The sequence below is a fragment of the Piliocolobus tephrosceles genome, chromosome 18, assembly GCF_002776525.5.
Source record: "Piliocolobus tephrosceles isolate RC106 chromosome 18, ASM277652v3, whole genome shotgun sequence".
Classification (NCBI taxonomy): Eukaryota; Metazoa; Chordata; class Mammalia; order Primates; family Cercopithecidae; genus Piliocolobus; species Piliocolobus tephrosceles.
Genome location: NC_045451.1, coordinates 31876880 through 31897499, shown reverse-complemented (window position 1 = coordinate 31897499; position 20620 = coordinate 31876880). Strand labels below are relative to the sequence as shown.

The 20620-nt window shown below is 44.0% G+C and overlaps 1 long non-coding RNA gene across 1 annotated transcript; it reads right to left on the bottom strand.

Annotated features, from left to right (window-relative positions):
- Positions 1–1410: 1410 nt before the first annotated feature.
- LOC111539660 lies at positions 1411–20549 on the bottom strand. The gene is made up of 2 exons (XR_002730745.1): positions 20227–20549; positions 1411–1602 (listed from the first exon to the last, which is right to left on the bottom strand). It is a non-coding gene; the product is annotated as an uncharacterized LOC111539660 (long non-coding RNA).
- Positions 20550–20620: the final 71 nt, after the last annotated feature.

The following is a 20620-nucleotide window of genomic DNA, read 5'->3' as shown; positions in this document are numbered from 1 at the left end:
CAGTGACAACTGCTGCGAAATAGTAGTGAGTGTTAAGAAGAAAGATGGGGAGGGGTACATTAGGCAGCGTGAGGAAGTGAGACAGACAAGGCAGAGCAGGTGAGAGAGGGGTATCCTAAGCAGGTGGCATTGGCAGAGAAGGCTGGGGATGGTCTACACATCCCATGTTTGTTTCTGAGTGGTGGGATAATGAATTTTTTGTTTTATTCTTTTCATTTTTCTGTATGTGTGTGTTTGAGACAGGGTCTCTTTCTGTAACTCAGGCTGGAGTGCAGCAGCACAATCTCTACTCACTGCAGCCTCCACTTCCTGAGTTCAAGTGATTCTCGTGCCTCAGCCTCCTGAGTAGCTGGGATTACGGGTGTATACCACCAGGGCTGGCTAATCTTTAAATTTTTTGTACAGTCAGGGTCTCACTATGTTGCCCAGGATAACATTTTCAATTAAAAACATATGCTACTTTGATTTTCATTAAAAGGGAGTGCTTAAAAAGAGAGAGAAAGTTCAACTTCGTAAACTTGAAGAGAACTGCTGACTTCCTACGTGTGGCCACATAGTCCTAGCTGCATTTTACTTTGCTGGTGGCTTTCAGAAGAATGGCACTGCCCTGCCACCTTGTGGCCATGTGGCAAGTAAGCCTTCCAGCCAGTATTACAATAAAGGCAAAATCTGTTTTCTCACGTTTGAAAAAGACAACAAATATTCAGCATTCAAAGAAAGCTATGATTTGGATGGAACTTTATTGATACCACACAGAGATACGTTTTTCTGCTTTACAGTAATACCTCATCCTTTTGGCATCATGAAGAAACAGCCTGTCCACTCAAAGCTTAACTCTTAAGGACCTCTACAAAGATTAAGTGAACATTCTTATTCATTTCTTAGAGAGTGTATTGAACACAAAAACCTTTCCTTTAGAGCTCATGATTTTTAAAAACAATATCTCCTCAATGCAAAGATAAGTTCAATCCATCACCAGGAAGAGCCCAGGCTTAGTTCATTGGAAATACAAGTGAATCCAGGGATGGTGGAGCGTTTTTTCTTTCTTTTCTCTCTCTCTGTCTCTCTCTCTCTCTGTCTCTCTCTCTCTCTGTCTCTCTTTCTTTCTCAAGGTCTTTCTCTGTCAACCAGGCTGGAGTGCAGTGACATGATCATGGCTTACTGCAGCCTCATCCTCTTGGGCTCAAGCGATCCTCCCATCTCAGCCTCCCAAGTAGCTAGGACTACAGGTGCATGACACTACGCCTGACTAACGTTTGTATTTTTTGTAGAGACCTGGTTTCACCATGGTCCCCAGGCTGGTCTCGAACTCCTGAGCTCAAGCAATCCGCTGGTAGGGCTTTTTCTTATCGTTACCCTCTGTATTTATTTGTTCAGGTTGCCAAAACAAAGTACCACAAACTGAGTGGCTTCTTACACAACAGACATTTATTGTCCACAGTGCTGGGGGTGAGAAGTTTGAAATCAAAGTATTGGCAGGGTTTGTTTCCTCTGAGGGGAAGGTCTGCTCCAAGCCTCTCTCCTTGGCTTGTAGATGGCCATCTTCTCCCTGCTTCTTCACATCATCATCCTCTGTGCATGTCTTCGTGTCCAAATTTCCCCCTTTTTATAAAGACAATAGTCATATTGGTTTAGGGCCCAGCGAATCACCTCATTTTAACTTGATTACCTCTGTAAAAACCCTATCTCCAAAGAAGTCACTTTTTGAGGTATTGGGGGTTAGGACTTTGAAATATGAATGGGGGTGAGCACAGTTCAACTCCTGACACCCCTCTTGGTGTTGCATTTCAGTAGAAGACCAGTGAGCCTCAGGTAGGAACCTGGAAAGCCCCACCGTCTTGTTTCCTCCCATCTTCCTTTTCTTTTCCCTCAATGGCTTTCAACTCTGATTCATATTAGAATTATTCAAGGAGTTTTTAAAATTTCTGATTCTGAACCCCACCCCTAGACCAACTAAATCAGAAGAAAACTCGCAGGGAAATTTAATCCAAGAAGGGATGAAGGAAGGCTTCCAATGGGAGGGGATTCATTTGCTACATTTTGAAAAATGAATGGATGATTGAAATAGAGAATAATGAGAGGTGCAGAAAGAACATCATAACCAGAGACTTAGTGGTGTCAGACAACATGGGTGGGTTGGCAGGGCTTGTGTCCTGATGGCAGAGGGAGGGGTGGGGGTCACACACGCACAGGAGCAACCCTACAGGCAGCTGTTGCTGTGAGATAAAAGTCCAAGCAGGAGGTGCTGAAAGATGAAGCTGATGAGGCAGGCAGGGACCAAATCAAGAGGGGATGTGTGCCTCATGCAAAGGGGCCTGGGCTTCCACATCAGCATTTCAGAAAGGGAGATGCCATCATCGCCGAGCTCACTCCTGACCATCATGTCAGGTGTGGCTGCCCCCCTGTCAACTGCATCACATTGTGATTCTACTTTCACAAGCAATGACAAGTGTTGAGTTCACTGTTATGACAAAGGATGTCGTTGCCAATTCCAAAGCTGCTGTGGATGGCAGTGAGGCAGGACAGAGTGGAAGAGTCAAGACCAGGAGCGGGGCAAGACCAGTGAAGTATAATGGATGGTGGAAAGGTGTAGACCCTAGTCAGGAGGGCAGACAGTTAAGAAACACATTGTGCGGACCAGGCGCAGTGGCTCACGTTTGCAATCCCAGCACTTTGGGAGGCCGAGGCGGGCGGATCACCTGAAGTGGGGAGTTCGAGACCAGCCTGACCAACCTGCAGAAACCCTGTCTCTGCTAAAAATACAAAATTAGCTAAGTGTGGTGGTGCATGCCTGTAGTCCCAGCTACTCAGGAGGCTGAGGCAGGAGAATCACTTGAACCTGGGAAGAGGAGGTTGCAGTGAGCCAAGATTGTGCCATTACACTCCAGCCTGAGCAACAAGTGCAAAACTCTGTCTCAAAAAAAAAAAAAAAAAAGAAAAGAAAAAAAAGAAATGCATTGTGTGGAGTGGGGCTGGGGGGTGAGGTGACCAGTTGGATAATATGTTCCTGCCTAGACACTGAGGTGAAGTGAATGGTTTTGCAACAGGGTACAAGGGAAAAGATAGAGGTAAAAATCTGGGCCTTGGAAAAGCTTCAAGTCTGGTGAGGGAGACCCAATCCACTCAACTGCAGAATGTGCATGTGACCACTACATGGTGAACAGAGGACTGAGCTTTGCTGCTTCACCCTCCATCATGGTAGGGGCACACATGCTGTTCCCCTGAATGCAGCCAGGCTCGCCTGCAGTTTGGACTCCTTCTGGGCTGCCTCAGTTTTTCTCAAATGCCAATTGCATCTGGGAAGGTGAATCTGCTGTGCCTGGGTTTGTCCCCTCTGCTATAATAGTGTTGCAATGTCACATGAAAGATTCCTATCATAATTTAACCATTTTCTAAATTATCTGGGAAGTTTATTTGGAGGTTTGGGAGTGCTCTAATGATATATGATAAATCTTTGATGCAAAGGTCTACAATCTTGCAATTTATTATAAGCATCTTTGAAGTACGTGAGTTATTAATTTAACCTTACATAAAGGTTATATACAGAATGTGTACCTCAGCATCCACATAGACAGAAGACTTCTAAAACACCAAAACTGCCTCATTATACATTATATAGACTTGCACATCATAATGGCAGCTAATAAAATGAAAATCTGTGTTTTCCTTTTTATAGTTAAATTTTCCTTAAAGAAAATAACTTTCAGGAGATAAGCAAGAAAAATGCCTTGGCCTGAGAGATTAAAATATATCTGGCAAAATGAAAACATTGATGTAAATGACATAAACATGGTTCTTTCTGGCTTTCTTGTGGCCCATTATTAGAGATCAGATTGGCAGGTGCTTCCACAACTAATTGATTCTAGGAAATTTGGCAAGCCTTATACTTTTCTATTTCAGAAACTGGACAACTGCCCACTTTGTAAATACCAATGTAACAATATCCTTTAAAGCGCTTAAAATGCATTGAGAAAAATCCCTATCAAATAAAAGATATGCTTTTGTAACTTATTATAGTACTTGATTTCAAATATTTACTAATGCCTGTTCTGATAAATACTTTATCAAATTCACAAAGTATGCCAGTATGTGAACAGCATAATCTAAAGGCTTGTGCTGGTGTCTTCCATTTGCCCGCTAAGATCCACTCTCCATGGTGTTCCATCCAGTCCTGGACCCAGCCGGGGGATGTGGGTGCTGACCTAGGGTTTCTTTTGCCTTCTGGCTCCAGGTTGGGTTCAGCCAACCAGTGTGGGGTTATCAGCAAAAGATCCATAGGTGGGAGGAGAATGGAGGCAGGTATTTATTCTCCCCATGGGTGTTCTCTGAACTGATATTGAAGGCCACAGTTCCTGTCAGATGACCCCTCACCCCATGACCTTCAATCTTTGTGCTTAGAGATAATAATAACTGTTCCCTGAGATTGCAAGCCCCAGCGAACTCCATCATCATTTGCTATCTTCTGTAAACTACCCGTATATTTTAAATAGTTTATTAATTTCTCCTCCAGTGATCCAAATTGAATTTTCCACCTTGAATGGTAACAGCGCTTTTACTCTTTTCCTTTGTGTAAATGAAGCGTGGGGCAAAAGGTGCTGAAATACAATCTCTGTTTATAAAAACAAAACAAAAAAACAAACACACACACACACAAGAAATTCAGTACCACAAAGCTACTATGTCAATACATCTTTTTTTCCTTCTTTTTTTTTTTATGGAGACAGAATCTCCCTTTTTTGCCTGGGTTGGAGTGAAGTGGTGCAATTCAGCTCACTGCAACCTCCACTTCCCAGGTTCAAAGGATTTGCGTGCCTCAGCCTCCCAAGTAGCTGGGACTACAGGCATGTGCCACCAGGCCTGGCTAATTTTCTTTTTTGTTTTTTTGTATTTTTAGTAGAGATGGGGTTTTGCCATGTTGCCCAGGGTGGTCCTGAACCCCTGAGCTCAGGCAATCAGCCCACCTTGGCCTACTGAAGTGTTAGGATTACAGGCATGAGCCCTGTGCCCAGCCTCCTTTTCTTTAAATAGAAAACAGTGCTCCAATTTCCCGTCAGCTCTGAATCACTCTTTATTGTTGTTTTTTAAATACTTGTTTTAAATAAATAGAGATGGGGGTCTCGCTATGTTGACCAGGCTGGTCTCAAACTCCTGGCCTCAAGCAATCCACCCATCTCGGCCTCCCCAAGTGCTGGAATTACAGGCATGAGCCACCATGCCCGGTCTCTGAGTCACTCTTGAGGTCAGTGCACCTGCAGCCTGTGAGTGTTTGTGGGGTTGTTCAGATTGTTATTGCTTGGGTTGGACATTTTATACCCCCTTATGCAGCAGCCATCCTCTAGAACATGTGAAGTAGAAGGAGGAAAGTTTTTTCTATTTTTTTTTTTTTTTTTTGAGACAGAGTTTCACTCTTGTTGCCCAGGCTGGAGAGCAATGGCGCAATCTCGGCTCATTGCAACCTGAAGGACGAAAGATTTTCTTACTATTATTGGACATCGTTAAATAAATTTTGTTGTGTGTGTCTTTGTTCCTTCCCCCATTATTTTATCCTTTTATTCTCTAAACACATTCTGTCACATTAAAATGCTAGACACTAACAGCTGGAGACATAAAAGTTTAGCCTTTCATAGTGAAACAAAAAAATTGTATGTATGTACTCTAGACTGAATTGTGTTTCCCAAAAATTCACATGTTGAAGCTCTAACCTCCAACATGACTGACTTTGGAAATACAGCTTTTAGGAGGTAATTAAGGTTAATGAGGTCTCAAGGGTGGGGCTTATGGGATTAGTGTCCGTACATGAAGAGGAAGATCTCTCTCTCTCTGTTTACCACGTGAAGACACAATGAGAAGGCAGCTACCTGGAAGTCAGGAAGTGGGCCCACATCAGGAACTGAATCAGCTGGCACCTTGATCTTGGACTTCCCAGCCTCCAAGACAGTGAGAAATAAATGTTTGTGGTTTAAGTCACCTGGTCTATGATATTTTCTTATAGCAGCCTGAGCTAAGACAGTGTGTGCCTCACTTATGTCTATTGAAAATACAGGCCATGTGCAGTGGCTCATGCCTGTAATTTCAGCTCTTTGGGAGGCTGAGGTGGGAGGATCGCTTGAGTCCAGGAGTTTGACACCAGCTTGGGTAATATAGTGAGATCTCATCTCTATTTATAAAAAATAAAGTAATTAATTTTAAAAAAGGAAAATACAGAAAACATCCTATAATGCCATAGCAATGTATGTTACCTCCTTGGCATATTTGCTTCTCATCCAAACTCTCTTTTTTTTTGTTTGCTTTGTTTTTTTCTTTTTAGAGACAAGGTCTTGCTCTGTCACTTAGGCTGGAGTCCAGTGGCACAATCATAGTTCACTGTAACCTTGAACTCTTGGGCTCAAGCAATCCTCCCACCTCAGCCTTCTGAGCTGGGACTGCAGGTGCATGCCACCCAGGTAATTGCTTTTACATCCAGCTAATTTTTAAATTTTGTTTTTTGTAGAAATTGGGTCTCACTGGACTGACCAGGGTGGTCTTGAACTACTGGCCTCAAGTGATCCACTTGCCTCAGCCTCCCAAATTGCTGAGGTTACAGGTGTAAGCCACTGCACCCAGCCCAACCTTCCTTTTTTGAGAGGGAGTCTTGCTTTGTCACCCAGGCTGGGGTGCAGTGGCACAATCTCGGCTCACTGTAAGCTCCACCTCCTGGGTTCATGCCGTTCTCCTGCCTCAGCCTCCAGAGTAGATGGGATTACAGGTGCCCGCCACCAGGCCCGGCTAATTTTTTGTATTTTTTTTTAGTACAGACAGGGTTTCATCATGTTAGCCAGGATGGTCTTGATCTCCTGACCTCGTGATCCACCTGCCTCGGCCTCCCAAAGTGCTGGGATTACAGGCGTGAGCCATCATGTCCGGCCCCAACCTTCCTTTTTTATAAAAACTCATGCTGATTTTTTTATTAAAATGATAGATGCTTACAAATAAAAACTGAGTGTATAAAAATGCAAAAATGAAAATAAAAACTACACCACATCCCACTGCTCAGAATTAATAATAGTTATTAGTTGAGCACCACTTTTCAGAACATTTTTTAAAATCATGTATGTGATTAAAGAAATAGCTAGAGAGGAGGAAATACTTTTGTAAAAATGGGACCATATGATAACTGTTTCATTGTTTGCTATTTGCCCTGAGGACCATTTTCAGAGGCTTTAAGTCATTGCTTTTTAATACTTTTAATGCTTTTTAATAATTTCACTGTGGATAGAATCAGCAGACATCCTCATGCTGTCATGCCAGAAGTCAATCTGTCAGGCAGGGGTGGTTTTGAGGCAGTTTTTGAAGTTTGTTTTAATCCCAGGAGGACTATTCTTAACCATCTCTTCTGCTTGTCTCTGGTGAACCAGATGGCTTTGTTCTGATTAATTAAGAGCAGGTACCAAGTCCAACTTCCTCTTATTTGCTTTACACCAAAATCTCTATTGTTTTCAAGGCACTGTTAGGCTTGAACTTCCCTACACTCTGTCTCAAAGTCAGTTCCTTTCTGCAGAACTTCAGGACTCTCTGTTCTTAAAGGCTGTCTCTCTCCTCATGGGCAGAACATTTGAACCAGTACTGTGGTGCCGGATGATGAGGACAGTGGCTGCTGGTCTTTTTAGCTTGCCTGTCTTGGCATGGAACCTCTGCTCAATGAGTGAACTGCAGCAGGGGTGATTGGGACCCTGGTAGTCTTGTTCTGCCAAGCCCAGGGTAGAGCCTCTATCCTGGGAGTAGCAGCTAGGTAGAGGAAGGGAGCCCCCAACCTTTTGGCCTTACTCAGCAGAAATTTAGCTATCTAACTCCATTCAGGCTGCTGTAACAGAATCCCACAGACTGGGGGCATATATACCACAGAAATTTATTTCTCACAATTCTGAAGGCTGGGAAGTCAAAGATCAAGGTGCTAGCATATTCAGTGTCTGGTGAGAGCCTGATTCCTGGTTCATAGATGGCTGTACATGGCATAATGATCTCACATGGCAGAGGGGGTGAGGGGGTTCTTTGGGGTGTCTTTTATAAGAGCACTAATCCCATTCATAAGGTGTGCCCTCATGACCCAATAACCTCCCAAAGGGCTTGTGTTCTAATAACATCACCTTGGTGGTTAGGTTTCAAAATAAGAATTTGAGGAACATAAACATTCATTCTACAGCATAAGCCTTGACAACCAAAGTTGAGTATTCTAATATGAAGAGAGAAGCGTAAGCTGTACCATTTTCTATGAACTAGCCTTGGAATTCACAAAATATTGCTTTGGAAATAGTCTATTCATTGGCAATCAGTGACTAAGGCCAGCCTATTTTTAAAGGGAAGGGATTTAGACTCTACCTCTTGATAGAAGGTCATCAAAGAATTTGTGGACACATTTTTAAACTACGACTACATATGCATAGATATCTAGAGAGCACAATGTTACCATTTGAAAAATTTAAGTGGAAGGTGTATGAATATTTGGTATCCTACTCTTTTCATTTTCGTGTATGTTTGAAATTTTTCAAAATAAACAGTTGTGGGGGGAATGTTACTCTGCAGTTGTCCAGTCTGATTTTTCCCCCCTTTGTAGCCAATTTGTTTTTTGCCTGGATGCTTGAATAACTCTTTCTTTAAGTTGTATATTCTAGTTATAAAGTGTCTCTTAATAAATTTTCCTGGACTGCAATGTGTGCCTCCATCTAGAGGTTCATTTTTTTTCTTCTAGGTAATCACCTTTATTACATCTTCTGAATTCTTCTATTCCAAAGTTGGGTCACTTTGCATTTAGGACACCAATTATCCTCATGTTGGATCATTTCTACATTGTGATTCTGTGGGCTTCTTTGTATTTGCTTTAATTTCTTTTCAGCTGCATGTATTGTTATGATCTTAAGCTTTTCTTTTAACTTAGTTTTCAGTGGTGTCTTTTCTATTCCTTCCAATTTGTACTTCAATGTGTTGAATGGTGTTGCTTGGATCCTCACTTTGTATTTTTAAGTGTGATGATCTCCATTTATGTTTCTATTGCTGCTGTTTATATTCTTCTCTATGAGGTCTTATTTTAAATTAATGTATATATAATGTATATACATAAATACACAGTTTATTACTATTCCTTTAATTATGTATTCTCCCAGGTCAGTTTCTTTATCAATCTTTGCAGGGTTTCTTCCTTTCTTGCCTCCCTCTTCATTTACTTTCCTTGTTAGATGCCCTGAACCAGTGTTCTGCTTTTTCACAATTTCAAGGAGTGGTCCGTCCCTTTAGGGAATACAGCTAACCTTTCGGTAATTTTCCCAATGGGAAACTAGACTGAATTAGAGCCATGGCTACAAAGAGAGAAAAAAGAAAGGCTATTTTCCAGTTGTTTTCAATTTTCAGATATGTGGCTTTTCAAATGACTTCAGGGGTGCTGTGTGATTAGGAGCCAGGCTACTTACCCTCTCCACTCCAGAATCCTTCATTTTCCTCCTTGATACCAATTTTTAAAGTTTATTGCATTCCACTATCTCCCCTTTCTTGCTGGCAATTATTAGCGATTTTTGGGGAGAGGTTTTCTTTTTTTTAAAACTGATTTTGGGTGCATCTTGTTAAGAAGTAAGGGAAGCAAAACTGTGAGGCAGTCTCAATTCTTTTAAACTTAGAAGTCCATCTTTTCTACAGCACCATATTTATATTTTTTAAGCAGGCTACAGGAAGAAGGAAATACTTTTCACAAGAAAAAGAAACTAGTGCTTTGAGCTGGAAGTGATCTCAGAAGCCATCCACTTTTGGGCTGGGTGCAGTGCCTGTAATCCCAGCACTTTGGGAGGCTGAGGTGAGTGGATGACCTGAGGTCAGGAGTTCAAGACCAGCCTGGCCAACATGGCAAAACCTTGTTTCCACTAAAAATACAAAAAATCACTGGGTGTGGTGGCACATGCCTGTAATCCCAGCTACTCAGGAGGCTGAGGCAGCAGAATTGCTTGAAACTGGGTGGCAGAGGTTGCAGTAAGCCATGATTACACCACTGCACTCCAGTGTGGCTGACAAAACAAGAATCCATCTCAAAAAAAAAAAAAAAAAAGTCATCCACTTTCCAAGTTCACAGAGCCATTTAATAACTGAGGAGAAGGTCTCCACCTTTTTTTTTCCATCTTCCTGTCTCATGTGTGGGTGGCATTTTAGACATCAGAAAGACAGACAGAGAGAAAGAGAGGGAATGAGAAGTTTTGCATGTTGAGTATTTTCCTTTCCTGCCTTTATTCATATTACATAGCACCAGGCCTTTGTTAGGGGCAGCTCTGGTGGCACAGAAATTGGGGCTCTGACTATAATACTAAAAAAGTATATATTGGATAAAGACTCAATATGGTAAAGAAAGAACACTAGGAAAATTGTAAGACGTTTTTCTTCTTCCTCTCTCCTCTGGTTAAAAACAAATAAACCAACCAACACCACCAGGACTACATATCATTTGAGGGCATGAGACATTGAAAAAGATTTGATTTTCTGGAATGATTTGTCTCAGCTGTTATGACTGCTTGCGAGAATTAAGAAATTATCCCGGCCGGGCGCAGTGGCTCAAGCCTGTAATCCTAGCACTTTGGGAGGCCGAGAGGGGTGGATCACGAGGTCAGAAGATCGAGACCATCCTGGCTAACACGGTGAAACCCCGTCTCTACTAAAAAATACAAAAAACTAGCCGGGCGAGGTGGCGGGCGCGGCAGGAGAATGGCATAAACCCAGGAGACGGAGTTTGCAGTGAGCTGAGATCTGGCCACTGCACTCCAGCCTGGGCGACAGAGCGAGACTCCGTCTCAAAAATAAAATAAAATAAAATAAAAACAAGCCAAAGGACTGTAGATTAATAGGAAATGTAAAAATATAATCTGCCTTGGGTCAGATCTGATCAGTGAGGCATCTCGGAATGCACCCCATCTATTTCAATGGGCCCTCCCTCTTCTGAATGAAGACTTATCAGCACCGGAGATCTATGAAGCTGTCCCAAAACTTATTGGACCCATTGGTCACTTGTCATTGGTCAAAACATTAAAATAAATGTTTCCCAAGATGCCCAGAAATGCAATCCTGTTGCTTACAGAGATCCTCAATCCTAATTCTCCAATGAGGCTCTTAGTTAATTCTGACTTGGGGACATCCAGAAGTTAACCTTGACACTAGCTGTAAGAAAAAGGCAAAGTAGAAATACAAAAAATAAAAATAAAATCTTTTCTTTCAAAGTCAGCTGGGTATGAAAAATGTAGAATTCAAAAGTAATCTAGAATTGTTCATGTGATGTTGTAACATGAGGAAATTAAACAGTGATGGATAAAATTTTCTTCCATGCTCCTAAGGTCTCTGGCCAGAACTGACATAATACAGATGAACAACATAAAAGCATACAATATTAACAATTTTTTTACTTGCACATGGGAATCTTCACAAGAAAAATGAAGACCCAAAGATGCAGTTAGAGCTAAATGCTTACATACCATATTGGACAGAGTAGTAAATTGTGAAAATATGACAAGAAAAAGGGGCTTAGATTTTGGCAATGAATCATGGAGAAGTGACTAGGAAGATATCAGTTAGTGCAACAAGTTTTGTTTGTACAGATGTCTCTTGTCTTTGACTTCCATGTCTAGTGATCAGAATGTTTCTTTCCTCTTGGTGGACATCTCTCACATGGGACTTCCATCTTCCGCTTTCAGGAAGAAAAACGAAGGCCAGTGTGCCCTTCTTGCACCTGCTGTTTTTTAAGTGCTTTTCACTCAAAAGAGTCAATATGCTACAGTGGCATGTTTCGAGGTGGTGTGCTCTGAACTCCTTCCCTACCCAGTATCTATACTCTCATTCTCCCTTACAAATAGAATTCCTATAGTCTGTTAAAAGGAAAACTTTAGCCTAATTAAATGTAACAGTGTTTACTTGAGCAAAGAATGATTCCACCAATCAGGCAGCCCTCCCAGCCAGAGTAAGTTCAGAGACACTTCAGCACAGCCACGTGGTGGAAGATTTATAGACAGAAAAAGGAAGTGATGTACAGAAAAGGTAGTGAGGTACAGCTAAGGGAGGAGACCACCCCTCATATCGTCTTATGCCCAATTTCTGCCTCCAAAGAAAGAAGAAGTAAAAACTAAAAGGCAGAAATGAAATCCACAGGTAGACAGCCCGGCGCCGCAACCTGGGCCTGGTAGTTAAAGATGGACCCTGATCTAATCGGTTATGTTATCTATAAATTACAGACATTGTATAGAAAAGCACTGTGAAAATCCCTGTCCTGTTCTGTTCTGATCTAATTACCGGTGCATGCAGCCCCCAGTCACATACCCCCGCTTGCTCAATCGATCACGACCCTGTCCCACGCACCCCCTTAGAGTTGTGAACCCTTAAAAGGGACAGAAATTCCTCATGCAGGGAGCTCAGCTCTTGAGACAGGAGTTTTGCCGATGCCTCCGGCCGAATAAACCCCTTCCTTCTTTAACTTGGTGTCTGAGGAGTTTTGTTTGCTCGTCCTGCTACACAGCAACAGCCGGATTGGTTACAGTCAGCGTTTGCTTTATTTGAACAGGGTTTGAGCAGCTGGCCCCCTTTCATTGGCCATAACTCAGTGACTGGCACGAGAGTAGACTACAGTCTGTTTACACCTTCATTTAGGTTATATTTGTGACTTACAGAGAAACCTTTAGGCACAATTTAAAATATGTATGGAGGCAACTTTAGGCTAAACTTAAGTCTTGAGGATGCAATGCAACTGTCAGGCCTCTGAGCTCAAGCTAAGCCATCATATCCCCTGTGACCTGCACCTATATACATCCAGATGGCCTGAAGTAACTGAAAAATCACAAAAGAAGTGAAAATGGCCTGTTTCTGCCTTAACTGATGACATTACCTTGTGAAATTCCTTCTCCTGGCTCAACCTGGCTCAAAAGCTCCCCCACTGAGCACCTTGTGACCCCCACCCCTGCCTGCCAGAGAACAATCCCCCTCTCACTGTAATTTTCCTTTACCTACCCAAATCTTATAAAATGGCCCGCCCCATCTCCCTTCGATGACTCTCTTTTCAGACTCAGCCCGCCTGCACCCAGGTGAAATAAACAGCCTTGTTGCTCACACAGAGCCTGTTTGGTGTTCTCTTCACAGGGATGCAAGTGAAATTTGGTGCCAAGTGAAACTTGGTGCTGTGACTCGGATCGGGGGACCTCCCTTGGGAGATCAATCCCCTGTCCTCCTGCTGTTTGCTCTGTGAGAAAGATCCACCCACGACCTCTGGTCCTCAGACTAACCAGCCCAAGGAACATCTCACCAATTTTAAATCAGGTAAGCAGCCTCTTTTTTACTCTCTTTCTCCAACCTCTCTCACTATTCTTTAACCACTTTCTCCTTTCAATCTTGGTGCCACACTTCAATCTCTCCCTTCTCTTAATTTCAGTTCCTTTCCTTTTCTGGTAGAGACAAAGGAGATGCGTTTTATCTGTGAACCCAAAACTCCAAGCCGGTCACGGACTTGGGAAGACGGTCTTCCCTTGGTGTTTAATCACACGGGGATGCCTCCTTGATTATTCACCCACATTTCATTGGTGTCTGATCACCACAGGGATGCCTGCCTTGGTCATTCACCCACATTCCCTTTGTCAGGCCTCTGAACCCAAGCTCAGCCATCATATCCCCAGTAACCTGCACGTATACATCCAGATGGCCTGAAGCAACTGAAGATCCGCAGCAGTGAAAATAGCCTTAACTGATGACATTCCACCATTGTGATTTGTTTCTGCCCCACCCTAACTGATCAATGTACTTTGTAATCTCCTGCACCTTTAAGAAGATTCTTTATAATGCTCCCCACCCTTGAGAATGTACTTTGTGAGATGCACCCCCTGCCCCCAAAACATTGCTCTTAACTCCACCTCCCATCCCAAACCTGTAAGAACTAATGATAATCCACCACCCTTTGCTGACTCCTTTTTCAGACTCAGCCCACCTGCACCCAGGTGAAATAAACAGCCATGTTGCTCACACAAAGCCTGTTTGGTGGTCTCTTCACGTGGACACCTGAGACACCCTTGGTAGCAAGTCAATTGCCGAGATGCCTGCTTTGGCTGCTCACCCACATTGCAGCCCAGGGCTGCTCACCCACCCCTTCTCTCCATGTCTCTACCCTCTCTTTTCTCTCCACTTTCCTGGGGGGCAAGCACTCCCACCCCTTCTCTCCGTGTCTGTACTCTCTCTTTCCTCTGGACTTGCCTCCTTCACTATAGGCAATCTTCCACCCTCCATTCCTCTTTCTTCTCCCTGAGCCTGTGTTCTCAAAAACTTAAAATCTCTTCAACTCACACCTGACCTGAAACCTAAATGCCTTATTTTCTTCTGCAATGCCACTTAACCCCAATACAAACTCAACAGTGGTTCCAGATAGCCAGAAAATGGCACTTTCGATTTTTCCATCCTACAAGTTCTAAATAATTCTTGTTGCAAAATGGGCAAAAGGTCTGAGGTCCCTGAAGCCCAGGCATTCTTTTACACATCGGTCCCTCCCTAGTCTCTGTTCCCAATGCAACTCATCCCAAATCTTCCTTCTTTCCCTCTCGCCTGTCCCCTCAGTCCCAACCCCAAGTGTTGCTGAGTCTTTCCAATCTTCCTTTTTTGCGGACCCATCTGACCTCTCCCCTCCTCCCCAGGCTGCTCCTCACCAGGCCGAGCTAGGTCCTAATTCTGCCTCTGCTCCTCCACCCTGTAATCATTTTATTACCTCCCCTCCTCGCACCAGGTCCAGCTTACAGTTTGGTTCTGGTCCAGCTTACAGTTTCATTCCTAGACTAGCCCTCCCCCACCTGCCCAGCAATTTCCTCTTAAAAAGGTGGCTGGACCTAAAGGCATAGTCAAGGTTAATGTTCCGTTTTCTTTATCCAACCTCTCCCAAATCAGTTAGCGTTTAGATTCTTTTTCATCAAATATGAAAAACCCAGCCCAGTTCATGGCCTGTTTGGCAGCAACCCTGAGACGCTTTGCAGCCCTAGATCCTGAAAGGTCAGAAAGTTGTCTTATTCTCAATATACATTTTATTACCCAATCCACTCCCAACATTAAATAAAGCTCGAAAAATTAAAATCCAGCCCTCAAACCCCACAACAGGACTTAATTAACCTCGCCTTCAAGGTGTACAATAATACAGTAGAGGCAGCCAAGTAGCAATGTATTTCTGAGTTGCAATTCCTTGCGTCCACTGTGAGACAAACCCCAGCCACATCTCCAGCACACAAGAACTCCAAATGCCTGAACGCAGCTGCAAAGGGTTCCTCCAGAACCCCCTCCCCCAGGAGCTTGCTACAAGCGCTGGAAATCTGGCCACTGGGCCAAGGAATGCCCGCAGTCCAGGATTCCTCCTAAGCTGTGTCCCATCTGTGCAGGACCCAACTGAAAATTGGACTCTTCAAGTCACCTTGCAGCCACTCCCAGAGCCCCTGGAACTCTGGCCCAAGGCTCTCTGACTGACTCCTTCCCAGATCTTCTCAGCTTAAAGGCTGAAGACTGATGCTGCCCCATCGCCTCGGAAGCCCCCAGACATTCACGGACGCTGAGCTTCAGGTAACTTTCACAGTGGAGGGTAGGTCCGTCCCCTTCTTAATCAATACGGAGGCTACCAACTCCACATTACCTTCTTTTCAAGGGCCTATTTCCCTTGCCTCCATAACTGTTGTGGGTATTGATGGCCAGGCTTTTAAACCTCTTAAAACTCCCCAACTCTAGTGCCAACTTGGATACATTCTTTTTTTGTTGTTGAGACGGAGTTTCACTCTTGTTGCCCAGGCTGGAGTGCAATGGCGTGATCTCGGCTCGCCGCAACCTCTGCCTCCCAGGTTCAAGTGATTCTCCTGCCTCAGTCTCCCTAGTAGCTGGGACTACAGGCATGTGCCACCACGCCCGGCTAATTTTGTATTTTTAGCAGAGATGGGGTTTCTCCATGTTGGTCAGGCTGGTCTCGAACTCCTGACCTCAGGTGATCCGCCCACCTCAGCCTCCCAAAGTGCTGAGATTACAGGCATGAGCCACTGTGGATACATTCTTTTATGCACTCCTTTTTAGTTATCCCCACCTGCCCAACTCCTTTATTAGGTTGAGACATTTTAACTAAATTATCTGCTTCCCTGACTATTCCTGGGCTACAGCCACACCTCATTGCTGCCTTTTCCCCCAGTTCAAAGCCTCCTGCACATCCTCTCCTTGTATCTCCCCACCTTAAACCACAAGTATAATACACCTCCACTCCCTCCCTGGCAGCCGATTACATGCCCTTACCATCCCATTAAAACCTAATCACCCTTACCCCGCTCAACACCAATATTCCATCCCACAGCATGCTTTAAAAGGATTACAGCTTGTTATCACTTGCCTGTTACTGCACAGTCTTTTAAAGCCTATAAACTCTCCTTATAATTCCCCCATTTTACCTGTCCTAAAACCACACAAGGCTTATAGGCTCAGGATCCACCCTTATCAACCAAATTGTTTTGCCTATCCACCCTGTGGTACCAAAGCCATATACTCTCCTATCCTCAATACCCCCCTCCACAACCCAGTATTCTGTTCTGGATCTCAAACATGCTTTCTTTACTATTCCTTTGCACCCTTCATCCCAGCCTCTCTTCACTTTCACTTGGACTGACCCTGACACCCACCAGGCTCAGCAAATTACCTGTGCTGTACTGCCACAAGCTTCACAGACAGCCCCCATTACTTCAGTCAAGCCCAAATTTCTTCCTCATCTGTTACCTATCTCAGCATAATTCTCATGAAAACACATGTGCTCTCCTTGCCAATCATATCCAACTGATCTCTCAAACCCCAATCCCTTCTACAAAACAACAACTCCTTTTCCTTCCTAGGCATGGTTAGTGCAATCAGAATTCTTACACAAGAGCCAGGACCGCACCCTGTAGCCTTTCTGTCCAAACAACTTGACCTCACTGTTTTAGCCTAGCCCTCATGTCTATGTGCAGTAGCTGCCACTGCTTCAATACTTTTAGAGGATCTCAAAATCAAAACTGTGCTCAACTCATTCTCTACATTTCTCATAACTTCCAAAACCTATTTGCTTCCTCACACCTGACGCATATACTTTCTGCCCTGCTCCACTACCTCTCGGCAAGCCGAACTCATTGCCTTAATTCGAGCCCTCAACCTTGCAAAGGAATAATGCATCGATATTTATACTAACTCTAAATATGCCTTCCATATCCTGCACCACCATGCTGTTATATGGTCTGAAAGAGATTTCCTCACTATGCAAGGGTCCTCCATCATTAATGCCTCTTTAATAAAAACTCTTCTGAAGGCCGCTTTACTTCCAAAGGAAGCTGGAGTCATTCACTGCAAGGGCCATCAAAAGGCATCAGATCCCATCGCTCAGGTCAATGCTTATGCTGATAAGTTAGCTAAAAAAGCAGCTAGCATTCCAACTTCTATCCCTCATGGCAGTTTTTCTCCTTCTCATCTGGCCACCCCCACCTACTCCCCCGCTGAAACTTCCACCTATCAATCTCTTCCCACACAAGGCAAATAGTTCTTGGACCAAGGAAAATCTCTCCTTCCAGCCTCACAGGCCCATTCTATTCTGTTGTCATTTCATAACCTCTTCCATGTAGGTTACAAGCTGCTAGCCCATCTCTTAGAACCTCTCATTTCCTTTCCATTGCGGAAATCTATTCTTAAGGAAATTACTTCTCAGTGTTCCATCTGCTATTCTACTACACCTCGGGGATTGTTCAGGTCCCCGCCCTTTCCTACACATCAAGCTTGGGGATTTGTCCCTACTCAGGACTGGCAAATTGACTTTACTCACATGCCTCAAGTCAGGAAACTAAAATACCTCTTGGTCTGGGTAGACACTTTCACTGGATGGGTAGAGGCCTTTCCCACAGGGTCTGAGAAGGCCACCATGGTCATTTCTTCCCTTCTGTCAGACATAATTCCTTGGTTTAGCCTTCCCACCTCTATACAGTCCGATAATACACCGGCCTTTATTAGTCAAATCACCCATACAGTTTCTCAGGCTCTTGGTATTCAATGAACTAACGGTCTTTTAGAAACACACCTCTCCAAGCTCAGCCACCGACTTAAAAAGGACTGGACAATACTTTTACCACTTGCCCTTCTCAGAATTCGGGCCTGTCCTCAGAATGCTACAGGGTACAGCCCATTTAAGCCCTTGTATAGACACTCCTTTTTATTAGGCCCCAGTCTCATTCCAGACAGTAGACCAACTTGAACTGCACCCCAAAAAACTTGTCATCCCTACCATCTTCTGTATAGTCATACTCCTATTCACTGTTCTCAATTACTCATAAATGCCGTGCTCTTGTTTATACTGCCAGTTTACACTGTTTCTCCAAGCCATCACAGCTGATAACTCCTGGTGATATCCCCAAACCGCCACTCTTAACTCTATCTTAAAGTAAATAAATAATCTTTGCCAGCAGGGCTATGCTGAACCTCCTTGGGCACTCTCTAATTGGATGTCCTGGGTCCTCCCAATTCTTAGTCCTTTAATACCTGTTTTTCTCCTTGTCTTATTCCATTCTTTTTTCAGTTCATACAAAACCATATCCAGGTCATCACCAATAATTCTATACAACAAATGTTTCTTCTAACAACCCCACAATATCACTCTTTACCACAAAATCTTCCTTCAGCTTAATCTCGCCCACTGTATGTTCCCATGCTGCTCCTAATCCCGCTCAAAGCAGCCCTGAGAACCATCGCCCATTATCTTTCCATACCACCCTCAAAAATTTTTGCTGCCCCAACACTTTACCACTATTTCGTTTTATTTTTCTTATTAATATAGGAAGACAGGAATGTCAGGCCTCTGAGCCCAAGCCAAGCCATCATATCCCCTGTGACCTGCACATACATATCCAGATGGCCTGAAGCAACTGAAGAATCACAAAAGAAGTGAAAATGGCCTGTTCCTGCCTTAACTGATGACATTACCTTGTGAAATTCCTTCTCCTGGCTCATCCTGGCTCAAAAGCTCCCCCACTGAGCACCTTGTGACCCCCCACCCCTGCCTGCCAGAAAACAACCCCCTTTGACTGTAATTTTCCTTTACCTACCCAAATCTTATAAAATGGCCCCACCCCATCTCCCTTCGCTCTCTTTTCAGACTCAGCCCGCCTGCACCCAGGTGAAATAAACAGTCTTGTTGCTCACACAGATCCTGTTTGATGGTCTCTTCACACAGACGTGAGTGAAAGTAACTGTCCAGAATACATTTTTTACAAAAGATTTTTTTCAGTCACCTTTGCAGATGGGAGTGACCAGTGAGAAGCAGACTGAAGTCACTGGGTGTGGCTTCCAGTACAAGGCTCTCAAGGTGCTGGTTCCACTGGCAGTTAAGCCTATTACACATGCCTCTTGCTCATTCCTGCTGCCTGGGAGAAAGACCTGAGGACAGGGGCTGGCAGCCTGAAGGCCCGAGTGCATAATAATAGCGCAGTGGAGCCAAGGGATGGACAGAACCTGGCAGTGCCACCACTCCAGCCCTGGGTGCTTTTCCCTCTGAATTAAACTTTTGTTTTCTTATTTTAAATTTATATTTGCTCTTATGTGGCAGGCCAGGTCTCACTAACAGCTGCACAGGCCTCCGTAACCACTGTTTCAGCACTGGTTAAGTTAAATATTAAAAGCTGAAAGAGCCAGTGTCTTTATACAAAGGCTGGAATGTAACAAAAGCCCACCAAGAGTTTTGCCCAGGCCTTTTCTGGGCCTTGAAGCATGACAACATAAAGAAGGAATTCTTAACAGGACCTGTTCAAAATTAAACAAGTTTTTATTGGGGGTCTGAAGAAACTCCCCAGACTCCAACAAACAAGTTTATTGGGGGTCTGAAGGAACTGCCTAAACCTTCATGATTTAGCAGAAGACAAGGTAAGGGTAATCACCCCTGGCATCTGCACCCATCTAGATTAAGTAAACTTACTGGGGCTCCAGAGGAAGATCTTTAGGACTGATCTTAGTTATAGATTAAAAGAAGTTAACCATTTACATCTTTTCACACATGCACACTTACATGTAGACAGATAGTTTAGAAGGTATATAAGCTCTGGAAAACTTTGTAATTTTGAGTTGACCTGGCGATATTTTCCAGGTCTTTTCCCCATACCCGGTTACCAAAATAAACTCTTCTTTCCCAGTTCATCATGAGAATAAGCAGCCCCACCCCTGGTTTTGTCCGGGAACACTTACAGAGGCTGTAACACCCAGAAGACAGGGTCACTGTTTCTTCTACACAAACTTGGCTGCTCTTTTGAATTTTCTGGGGTGTTTTTATAAATACTAAGGCTTGTGCCTCATTTCCCCAGTGTCTGATATCACCGACTTGGGGTGTGCTCTAGGCACTGCGACTTGTAATAGCTGCCCCTGGTGACTCTAAGGTGCAGCAAATGTGGAAGACCACGTCTTGGCAACGCCAGGTCCCTGGCTGGACGGCTGTCAAGACTGCGCAGCCCACTGAAATCTCCCCAGACTGGTTAGCGCAGGCGGTGCACCTCCGGGGTATCCTTTCTTCCGGAAACTCCGCCTTCGCCCTCGCCCTCGCACCGCCTTTTCCCGGCTCGGCCACGCCTCCTTCCCCGCCCAG